General features: G+C 42.9%; 1 pseudogene; it reads left to right on the forward strand.

Annotated features, from left to right (window-relative positions):
* Positions 1-724: 724 nt before the first annotated feature.
* LOC116644894 lies at positions 725-2,099 on the forward strand (annotated as a pseudogene).
* Positions 2,100-10,010: the final 7,911 nt, after the last annotated feature.

The raw sequence follows: 10,010 nt of genomic DNA on the forward strand, positions 1-10,010 counted from the left end.
TGTCCAGGAACCTCTCTTAAATACCCATCCATCACCTGCCCTTTAACTTGTAGGTAGAATCTATTCCACAAACTGTAGAAATTTGATTCTGCTTTATAGTTTCTAAAATTCAAAATCCTGTAGTGGAAAAGAATATACCATGTAGAGAAAGATCTTAAAAATACAAACCCAAAGTACCCTACTCAATGATACCTGACTTGGATTCACTCATTCCTGTTGCTGAGATTTTCTCCTAATTTTATTTTTTAAAAGATTTATTTATTTATTTCAGTGAGAGAGAGAGCACAGGGGGGAAGGGCAGAGGAAGAGGGAGAGAGAAACTCAAGCAGACTCTGAGCTGAGTGCAGAGCCCCAATCCCACGACCCTGAGATCAGACCTGAGCTGAAACCAAGAGTCAGACACTTAACCAACCGCACCACCCATGTGTCCCTCCCCTAATTTTAAATAGAAATAACTCACTGTTTTGGTAGCATGCCCAGTTAGAACTTCCCTGGGCTTTGTAGACACCCCAATGGCACATCTGTAGCATTATCTGAAAATCTGATCCCCATGTAGATGTTCTATCAGTCTAGAGCCCCACTGTTCCATTGAAACATGATGTGAAAACCAATGCAAGCCATACATGTCATTTAAAAATTTTCTAGTAATCAGTCCTGGGACGGTAGAGGCTGTGTAGTGTTGCTGTTACTCTGAGGGCAGAACAGTCCGTAGAGGGGTGCAGAGATGCAGAGCAATACAACCCTTAACTTGGAGAAGCAAAACCATATTCCAACGAAGCATCATCAACATCACCAGCAGCATCACCAGCAGCCACCACAACCACCAATACCTGCAAGTGGGCAACAAGCCAGCAGCCCAAATGAAGACTTGACCTGAAGAATTTTAGGAAACCAGGAGAGAAGCCTTCACCCAACGTAGCTGGCCCTTTGTAGGCAATCTTCCTCCTGACATCACTGAGGAGATGAGGAAACTATTTGAGGCAGAAGGGAAGGCAGGCAAAGTCTTCATTCACAGGATAGGGCTTTGGCTTTCTCCGCTTGGAAACATGAACCCTAGCGGAGATTGCTAAAGCAGGGCTGGACAACATGGCCCTCCGTGGAAAGCAGCTGCTCGTGCGCTTTGCCTGCCATAGTGCATCCCTTACTGACCGAAACCTTCCTCGGTATGTTTCCAACGACCTGCTGCAGGAAGCCTTTTCTGTGTTTGGCCAGGTGGAATGGGCAGGTTGAAGTCATTGTGGCTGATCAAGGAAGGCACTCAGGAAAAGGCGTTGTTGAATTCTCAGGGAAGCCAGTGGCTCGGAAGGCTCTGGACAGGTCCAGTGAAGCTTCCTTCTTGCTAACCACATTTCCTCAGCCTGTGACTGTGGAGCCCAAGGACCAGGTGGATGACGAAGAGGACTTCCAGAGAAGCTGGTTATAAAGAACCAGCAATTTCACAAGAAGTGAGAGCAGCCACCCAGATTTGTGCAGCCTGGCTCCTCTGAGTACGAGTATGCCATGCCCTGGAAGACACTCACTGAGCTGGAAGCAGCAGGACCAAGTGGACCGCAACATCAAGGAAGCTGGTGAGAAGCTGGAGATGGAGATGGAGGCTGCTCGCCATGAGCACCAAGTTGTGCTAATGAGACAGGATTTGATGAGGCGTCGAGAAGAACTCTGGAGAATGGAAGAGTTAGTTGCACAACCAAGAAGTGCAGGAAGGAAAGCAACTGGAACTCAGGCAGGAGGTGGAGTGCAGGTGCATGAGGAAGAGATGCGGCGACAGTAGGAAGGATTCAAGGGAACATGCCCTGATGCAAGAGAACAGGAGATGGGTGGGCCGGATGGCTATGGGAGGTGCTATGGGCATCAACAACAGAGGTGTCATGCCCCACGCTCCAGTGCCAGTTGGTACCCCAGGTCCTCCAGGACCTGCCACTATGATGCCAGATGGAACCTTGGGATCAACTCCACCAACAACTGAATGCTTTGGCCAAGTTGCTATAATGGAAGGAATTGGGGCAATTGGTGGAACCCCTCCTGTGTTCAACCATGCAGCTCCTGGAGCTGAATTTGCTCCAAACATCACCAATACTAATAAAAATTTCAGTGTCTAAAGTTTCCCCAAAATCCTTAAAAGAAGAACTCTTTTTGGGACTAGCCAGAATTCTGTCCTGGAAAAGTGTGGGGGATTCCTCCCAATCGTTAAGCCTTCCCTGACTGTACTACTCTAAGGGAGTATGCTGGAGGCTGAGGGTAAGGGAGGGGCGATATTTAACAAATCAGTTCCATGTGGCATATCTTTGAACTAATTGATTCTGTGTGGTGCATTCCTGAAGTCTCATGTGATTGTTGAGGGCCTGGGGGTGGGGGGAACCATGGCAAAATGGATCCAGTTAGAGCCCCCATTAAGCTTGATCATTCCATTCTTTGTCCATCCTGTTCTATTTGCTTTCTCATCTTTTTATCCCCCCGACCCTTGAGACACTGCCGCATACACCACAAAAACACACATTCCCCAATGACCTTAGCCCCATTGACCCATACATGTGCAGGTGGGGATTCGGGCAAATGTCCACAGAGGTCATGGACAACATACATCCGGTTCTGTTATATCCATTTTATTGTCCCTTTGTTTCCTAAGGAAGACATTTTCTCTTAGACATCTTCGTTTGAGTGTATCTTTAAAAAATCTTGTGCTAAGTTGCCTCCATCTTTCTTCCTGGGTAAGGACAACCCAGGAACCTCCCTTTTGTGTCTATGATGTTGCTGTCCTTGATAGGCCTAGGACAATCTTGGGAACAGGGTTGCTATGTGCTGAAGGTTAGACAGTAACTCTTAGCCTTGCCTATCTTAAGTAGTTATGCTGTCCATTTTTTTTTATTGGTGTGTCATGTTTGATTTGTCCCTGATATCTTTGGAGTTTTTCTAAGGAATGGAGCAGTAATGCAGCATCAACTTATTAAAATACCTTTTACGCCTTAAAACATTTTTTCTAGTAATCATATTTTAAAAAGTAAAAAGAAACAAGTGAGATTAATTTTATTTTATGTAACCCAATATATCCAAAACATTATCATTCCAACATGTAATAATCAATATAAAAATCGTTAAGACATCTTACTTTTTTTTTCTTATATCAAGCCTTCAGTATATGGAGTGAAATATACCCCATGGAAATTTGGATGAGCCACAAAGCAGAGAATGCAGCTCTAGAATCACATAAAACCTTTTTAGAAGGCTGCATTTCCAAGTTCTGTTCTTCTGAAAAATATCTTCTTTAAAGACAACAAAACAAGATGTTTTTTCTTGATGTGTATTTCCTATTCACTGTAAAAAATTGGGAAATGCAGAAAATCACAAGGAATAAAACAAAACTCGACAGTATTCTATGTCCAGGGTTTTCTTTCTAAGCATAACTAAAAATATATCAATTAGAAAAATTAGAATCATTTTGTTAATACTATTTTATAATGTTTTGGCTCAGAAATATAGCCCTTCCCTGAAGTCTTGAGGTTGTCCCACGTGTGTTGGTTTTCTAAGTAGATTTTTAAAAAAGATTTATTTATTTATTTGAGAGAGAGAGAGGGAGCACACACGAGTCAGGGGAGGGGCAGAGGGAGCGGGAGAGAAGCAGACTCCCAGCTGAGTGTGGAGCCCGTTGTGATGTGGGGCTCTCCCCATGACCCCGAGATCATGACCTGAGCCAAAATCAAGAATCGGATGCTTAACCAACTGAGCCACCAGGCGCCCCTCTAAGTAGATTTTAAACCTAAAAGACAGGGGTCATATTTCATACCATTTCTACATACCTCAGAGAATATGAATGGGTACATGGAACTCACTCAGTAAACACTTGAATGGACCAGGAAAATGTTAATTAATCAACAAATATTTATCAAGTGGGAGTGGCTTCTCAGACCTCTTAGGTAACAATAAGCTGGATTTGAGGGTCGGCTAACCCCAACAGAATATCTCACTTTGGCTTGGAATAGCCCCCTGAACTTGAAGACAAGAGCTTGCTACTTACTAGGAGTTAAACATGGGGTGATCCATTCAAGCTCTCCTGGCCTCATTTTCCAACTGTGTAGGTGAGAAATGTGTGCTTGCCTGCCTTATTATTATTATTAATTTTCTCAGCTCTGCCAGGGCTATGTGAGAACAAAATGGCATAGTATATACACAGCACTCTACAAAATAGGGTGTGTTATCATTCCTCTTTCTAACCTTGCAACACGGTGTGAAATATGCTCTGAATATACAAAAAATTTGTCCCCAGCCACTGATTGCATCCACTTCTTGGGACGGTTAGAGACTCCAAATTGTCAGGATTTCTATTCCTTTTAAATGATTACTTTTTAATAATATGTAGTTTCTCCTAGAATGTTAACCATATTTACACTGGTTTCTTGAATTTAGTTTGAGTGCTCACTGCTAGTCCTTAACCCCTTAAATCATGACTTTCTTATTCAAATTTTTGTATACTTTGTGAATATCTTAAGTACTTGTTGTAGAAAACAATGTGGTGTGGTAAATCTTATAGTTCTTTAATGTCTGAAATATATATGTTTTTTATATTGGAGTTGACAGATAAAATACAGGATCTCATTTAAACTTGAATTTCGGATAAACAATAAATATGTTTGTAGGATAAGTATGTACCAAATATTACACGGGAGATACTTATCCTAAAAACATATACATTATTTATCTGAAATTCAAATTTAACTGAATGTCATATCCATATTTTTATTTACTAACAATTTGAGAAGAGAATTCTTGGGTTATAATCTTTTCCTCTCAAAACTGAGAACTGTGGAAAGAGCCAAGATGTCCATCAACAGATGAATGGATAAAGAAGATGTGGTATATATATACAATGGAATATTATGCAGCCATCAAAAGGAATGAGATCTTGCCATTTGCAACGACGTGGATGGAACTGGAGGGTATTATGCTGAGCGAAATAAGTCAAAAAGAGAAAGACATGTATCATATGACCTCACTGATATGAGGAATTCTTAATTTCAGGAAACAAACTGAGGGTTGCTGGAGTGGGGGGTGGGGTGGGAGGGATGGGGTGACTGGGTGATAGAGACTGGGGAGGGTACGTGCTCTGGTAAGCGCTGTGAATTGTGCAAGACTGTTGAATCTCAGATCTGTACCTCTGAAACAAATAATGCAATATATGTTAAGAAAAAAAAAAAGAAGAAGATAGCAGGAGGGGAAGAATGAAGGGGGGGAATCAGAGGGGGAGACGAACCATGAGAGACGATGGACTCCAAGAAACAAACTGAGGGTTCTAGAGGGGAGGGGGGTGGGAGGATGGGTTAGCCTGGTGATGGGTATTAAAGAGGGCACGTTCTGCATGGAGCACTGGGTGTTATGCACAAACAATGAATCATGGAACACTACATCAAAAACTAATGATGTATGGTGATTAACATAACAATAAAAAAATTTAAAAAAAACTGAGAATAATGCACCATTATCTTCTAAATAGCACTGTGGAATCTAATTTTTGTTTTTATTTGGGAAACTTGTCCCTTTTTTCCCTTCTGAATCCCTTTAGGGAATTTTCCTTATTTTTGTAGTATAGAATATTTTTAAGGACATATAGGAACTTCAGGTCTTTCATGGAGGCTCTCATAAGTTTTCTTCAACTCCTGAAATTATATTCCATATCTGGTAGCTAATCTTCCTGACTTATCTTAAACTTTTCTACCCCCTCCTCTTTCTGTCTGAATCTCAACTTTTTGAGGGTACGTGTGGTGTATTTGTAGCTCTGAATCTGTAAGCCATAGCACAGTGAGAGAGAGTTGTAGAAACATTGGCTAAGAGATCAAATGAATAAATTGGGGCTGACTATTAGGATTGGCCACACATTTTTCAAAGTCCTGCATGCAGTGTAGCTAAGTCAATGCACACTAGTTATTGGACAATATGAAGATAAAGATAACCCCCCTGATGACAGTTCTCTGACATAAGGAACACTCTTGAGAATACAGGGATAGACGCTGGTTTCAAGGAAAGGGGAGATTAAAATAGTCTCCATTCCTGGTAGGGAGAGAAGATGTAGAAAAAAATGTAATTAAGAATTGTAGGCTAATAGGTTTTTACTTATTCAGAAGCAGAGTGAAACTCATGTTTCATTTTGTCACCCTTGCTGAGAGGCCCAGGAGTATGAGAAAGTAATTTTTCCCACTTTATAGTGAATGACCACCAGTTGCCCCCACTGTTTAGCAGAGCAACCTTCCAGATCTTGAGAGCCCTGGGATTAGGGCCAGACAGGCCACCCCAAGAGAGGGATGTGAAAGGTGACTGACTTAGGAGGCCATCAGCGTGTTGGGAGGGAGTGAAATGCCCTTTGATGTCAGGCTACAGCTCTGAGTCAGAGACCTCAGTCCCGGTCTCAGACCTCTAAGACCAAATCATAAGTGGATTTTACTGTGTAGCTCAGCTCCGAGATCTGCATCCTCAAAAAGTGAAGAGCTCAGCTTCCTTCACTTTATTACAAGCCTCTCCCCTTTACCATGATTGTAGCAAATAATTCACATGCGCCAAGCAGTTCTGTAAGTTCTGTGAATAAGACTTTTCTTGACTGCTTATACTTTAGCACAAACTCATTTTCTTTCAGGCAATAAAAATATTCTTTTTAAAAAAGATTTTTAAGTAATCTTGACACCCAGTCAAAACTCCACAACCCTGAGGTCAAGAGTCACATGCTCCACCAACTGAGCCAACCAGGCACCCCTTAAAAATAAAGGTTCTTTAAATGATCAAATCTTAGCTGTTACCCTCAGTCAGATTTAGGGGGATTCTAAATTGGTTCCCAACTGCCTTACATTCCTTCATCAGTTTATCATTTCTTCCATCACGTGAATATCCCATGGCATCTGATTTCCCATGAGATGCTATCCTTTAAGAATTAAGCAACTATAGTAACAACAGCTAAGCTCCCAGTTTTCTGGAATTCCATCCTGGAGTTGTTTTCTTAAACTGAGCTTGAGCCTGGGTGGCTCAGTTGGTTAAACGTCCAACTCTTGATCTCAGCTCAAGTTCTGATTTCAGGTTCATGAGTTCAAGCCCCAGGTTGGCCTCCATGCTGGGTGCGGAGTCTACTTTAAACAAAACAAAACAAAACAAAACAAAAAACCCAAACCAAAGCAAAAAAAACTGAACTTGAGCTCAGCACCATCTTGTATGCAAACCCTTAAATATTGGTTGCAACCCTGGGAAGGTCCCAAGACCCTCTTGTTATTAGAAAGATTGAGTGACTTTAAGGGCCCAGAGGGAAAGGTCTCCCACTCTTAGGGCTGTGTCACCCCTCTTCCTGATAAAGTAAGATAAGGTCAAGTCCTTGAGCAGCACGACTACCAGTTTGTGAATTTGAGTATGGGAATGTCACAGTAGGGCTTTTCAATAGGCCTGCGTGTGTATGTAGGTCTATTTAGAGGCATGTAATACCACATGGATAACTATGAGTTATAAATCATGGAAATGAGCTACACAACTGGGGAAACTGGATCAGACCCAGTATGGCATCTTTTATCTTGCCTCTAGACATCTGCCTTCATCAGAACCAGAGTCTTGGCATTTCTAAGCATTTATTAAAACTCTGGCTGTTTTCTTGAATTAAGAGGTTTGTCCTGGAGAAGGCAACAATGAAGGCGCCGGTCCCTGCCAGCTTGAAGATGTCTGGCAGCATTTAGGAGAACTTATAGTGTTGTAGGGCAAAGAGGCTATTTCTGACTCATGGGACTAAGTCTTACCTTGTGTGGAACATCATTTAAAGTGTGATCTTTTACCATGCCATTCCAGGTCATGGAGGACCCATTGTTCTATGCCTGCTGTCTGGAGGGCCATGGCCTCGCTGTTAATGACACCATGAATATGCATGAAGGGAGGTCAAGCAGATGGCTCTGACATTAAGAAGAGATAAAAGTCATCTTTAATGGATTTGACTCCGGTAAGCAGGCACCCCAAAGTAACAAATACACATGATAAAATGTATGTAAATGAGTTTTGTGATTCCCTCACCTTGTTAAGTGGAATAAATTATTTGCTACTTGATCAGAAGTGGGAGAGAATGTGTGCATGATCACATGGCCCCCGACCACTTTAGCATCGCCTGTCCCCTCTCCTCCCCTCCCATTCCCCATGATTGATTCTGTTGAGTGTAAAGTAATTGAGGAGCAGAAAACTGCTGAACTGGGGGGAAACATCATTTGGGTGTTTTTTTATTCCAAGAATTCTTGTAGATGGTACTGAAGAATCCTTTCAAAGCCGGGGATGTGGATGATCCTGGCAAAGCCAATTCTTGACACCAGGACTTAAATAGAGAAGAGATTGAACAGGCTAAGAGAAAGCAGCTGGGCCTGGTATTATCCAAGAAAGGTCATCAAGTTTCGGAAAATCACAGTGAACCGTAGTGCTTGGAACAGAAGGCCTGGCTGAAGGGAAATGCTAGGCAGTATCTGATGTCTGGGCAGGAGGGCTCAGACGCAAAGCAAGTTCTGGATGTGCAGGTCACGTTTGGAGTACTGAAATATGACTGGGCACAAGGAGGAAACCAAACTGCCTCGGCTTGTTTCTGTAGCAGAGGACACCCATTGACATGAGGGGAAGATCATGCAAGGCCCTGCAGGGAACCTACAGACATCTGGGTGAGAATCCAGGCATGCAAGGTGCATCGGGAACCCAGACAATAAATGACGGGGTAGCAGAGAGGCAGAGTCAGACAGAAAATGCTTGTGTTCCAGGAAGAGTGTGCAGACATGGCAGACATGGCAGACCCTACGACACGGAAACTGAGAAGGCTCAGCAGCAACCTGGTCATAGTGCCAGTGATGACCACATGAGCAGACACTAATAACCATAGCTCACATGTACCCAGTAATTACCGTGTACTGGCTTGAGCGCTCGATCCTTCCATACATGGAGGCCTAGAGGGACAAAGTGCACGGTCAAGGTGACATAGTGCCAAGTGGCAGAGCTGGGATCTGAACACAGGTTTGTCTCATCCAGATGGCTCCTGATAGAAGCTCCTTCCCTGAGGTTCTGGGAAGGCCTGGCCCCACAGCAGAGACGGCGTACAGGTAGACATCAAAAACAGATCAGGGCTGCTCCCAAAATCAACATAAATATCAAGCCGGCTTATGTAAAAAAAGACTGTAACCTAAAAAAAACGCGGAAAAGTCATCTCTCCACCATGCTCAACATGGGTGAAGATCTTTATGGAAATCTATTTCTGTTTTGAGGGTATACATAAAGCAATTAAAATACGAAGTGAGATATTGCTGGGGACTACGTGAGATGGGTTGTGGGTTGAATTGTGTCCTCCTAGAAGATATGCTGAGGTCCTAACCCTCAGTAAACTGTGAATGTGATGTTATTTGGAAATAGGGTTTTTGCAGATGCAGTGAAGTTAAGATGAGGTTCTAATGAATTAGGGTGGGCCCCAAATCCAAAGACATGTCCTTATGAGAGAGATTTGGGAACAAGCAGATACACAGAGGGGAAGGCCGAGATTGCACTTATGTTGCTATAAACCAAGGCACCCCAAGGATTGCCAGCAACCACCAGAAGCTGGAAGACTCCAGAACATATTCTTCCCAGAGACTTCAGAGGGAGTGTGGTGCTGCTGACACCTTGATTTCGGACTTCTTGCTTCCAGAACTATGAGAGAATAAACTTCTCTTGTTTTAGCCACCTAGCTTGTTGTCATTCATTACTACAGTTCTGATGGGCAGGGGTGACTTGATAAAATCTTTTTTTTTTAAAGATTTTTATTTATTTGAGAGAGAGAGAAAGAAATGAGCTAGGGGAGGGGCAAGGGGAGATGGAGAAGCCGAAGCAGACTCCCTGCTGAGCAGGGAGCCCCACATGGGGCTTGATCCCGGGGCTCCAGGATCACGACCTGAGCCGAAGGCAGATGCTTAACCGACTGAGCCATCCAGGTGCCCCAATAAAATCTTGAAAGCAATTCAACAAATATATCAAAACCTTAAAAATTTATATTCTCAGGA

The sequence above is a fragment of the Phoca vitulina genome, unplaced genomic scaffold (assembly GCF_004348235.1).
Source record: "Phoca vitulina isolate PV1807 unplaced genomic scaffold, GSC_HSeal_1.0 scaffold31, whole genome shotgun sequence".
In the NCBI taxonomy this organism is placed as follows: Eukaryota; Metazoa; Chordata; class Mammalia; order Carnivora; family Phocidae; genus Phoca; species Phoca vitulina.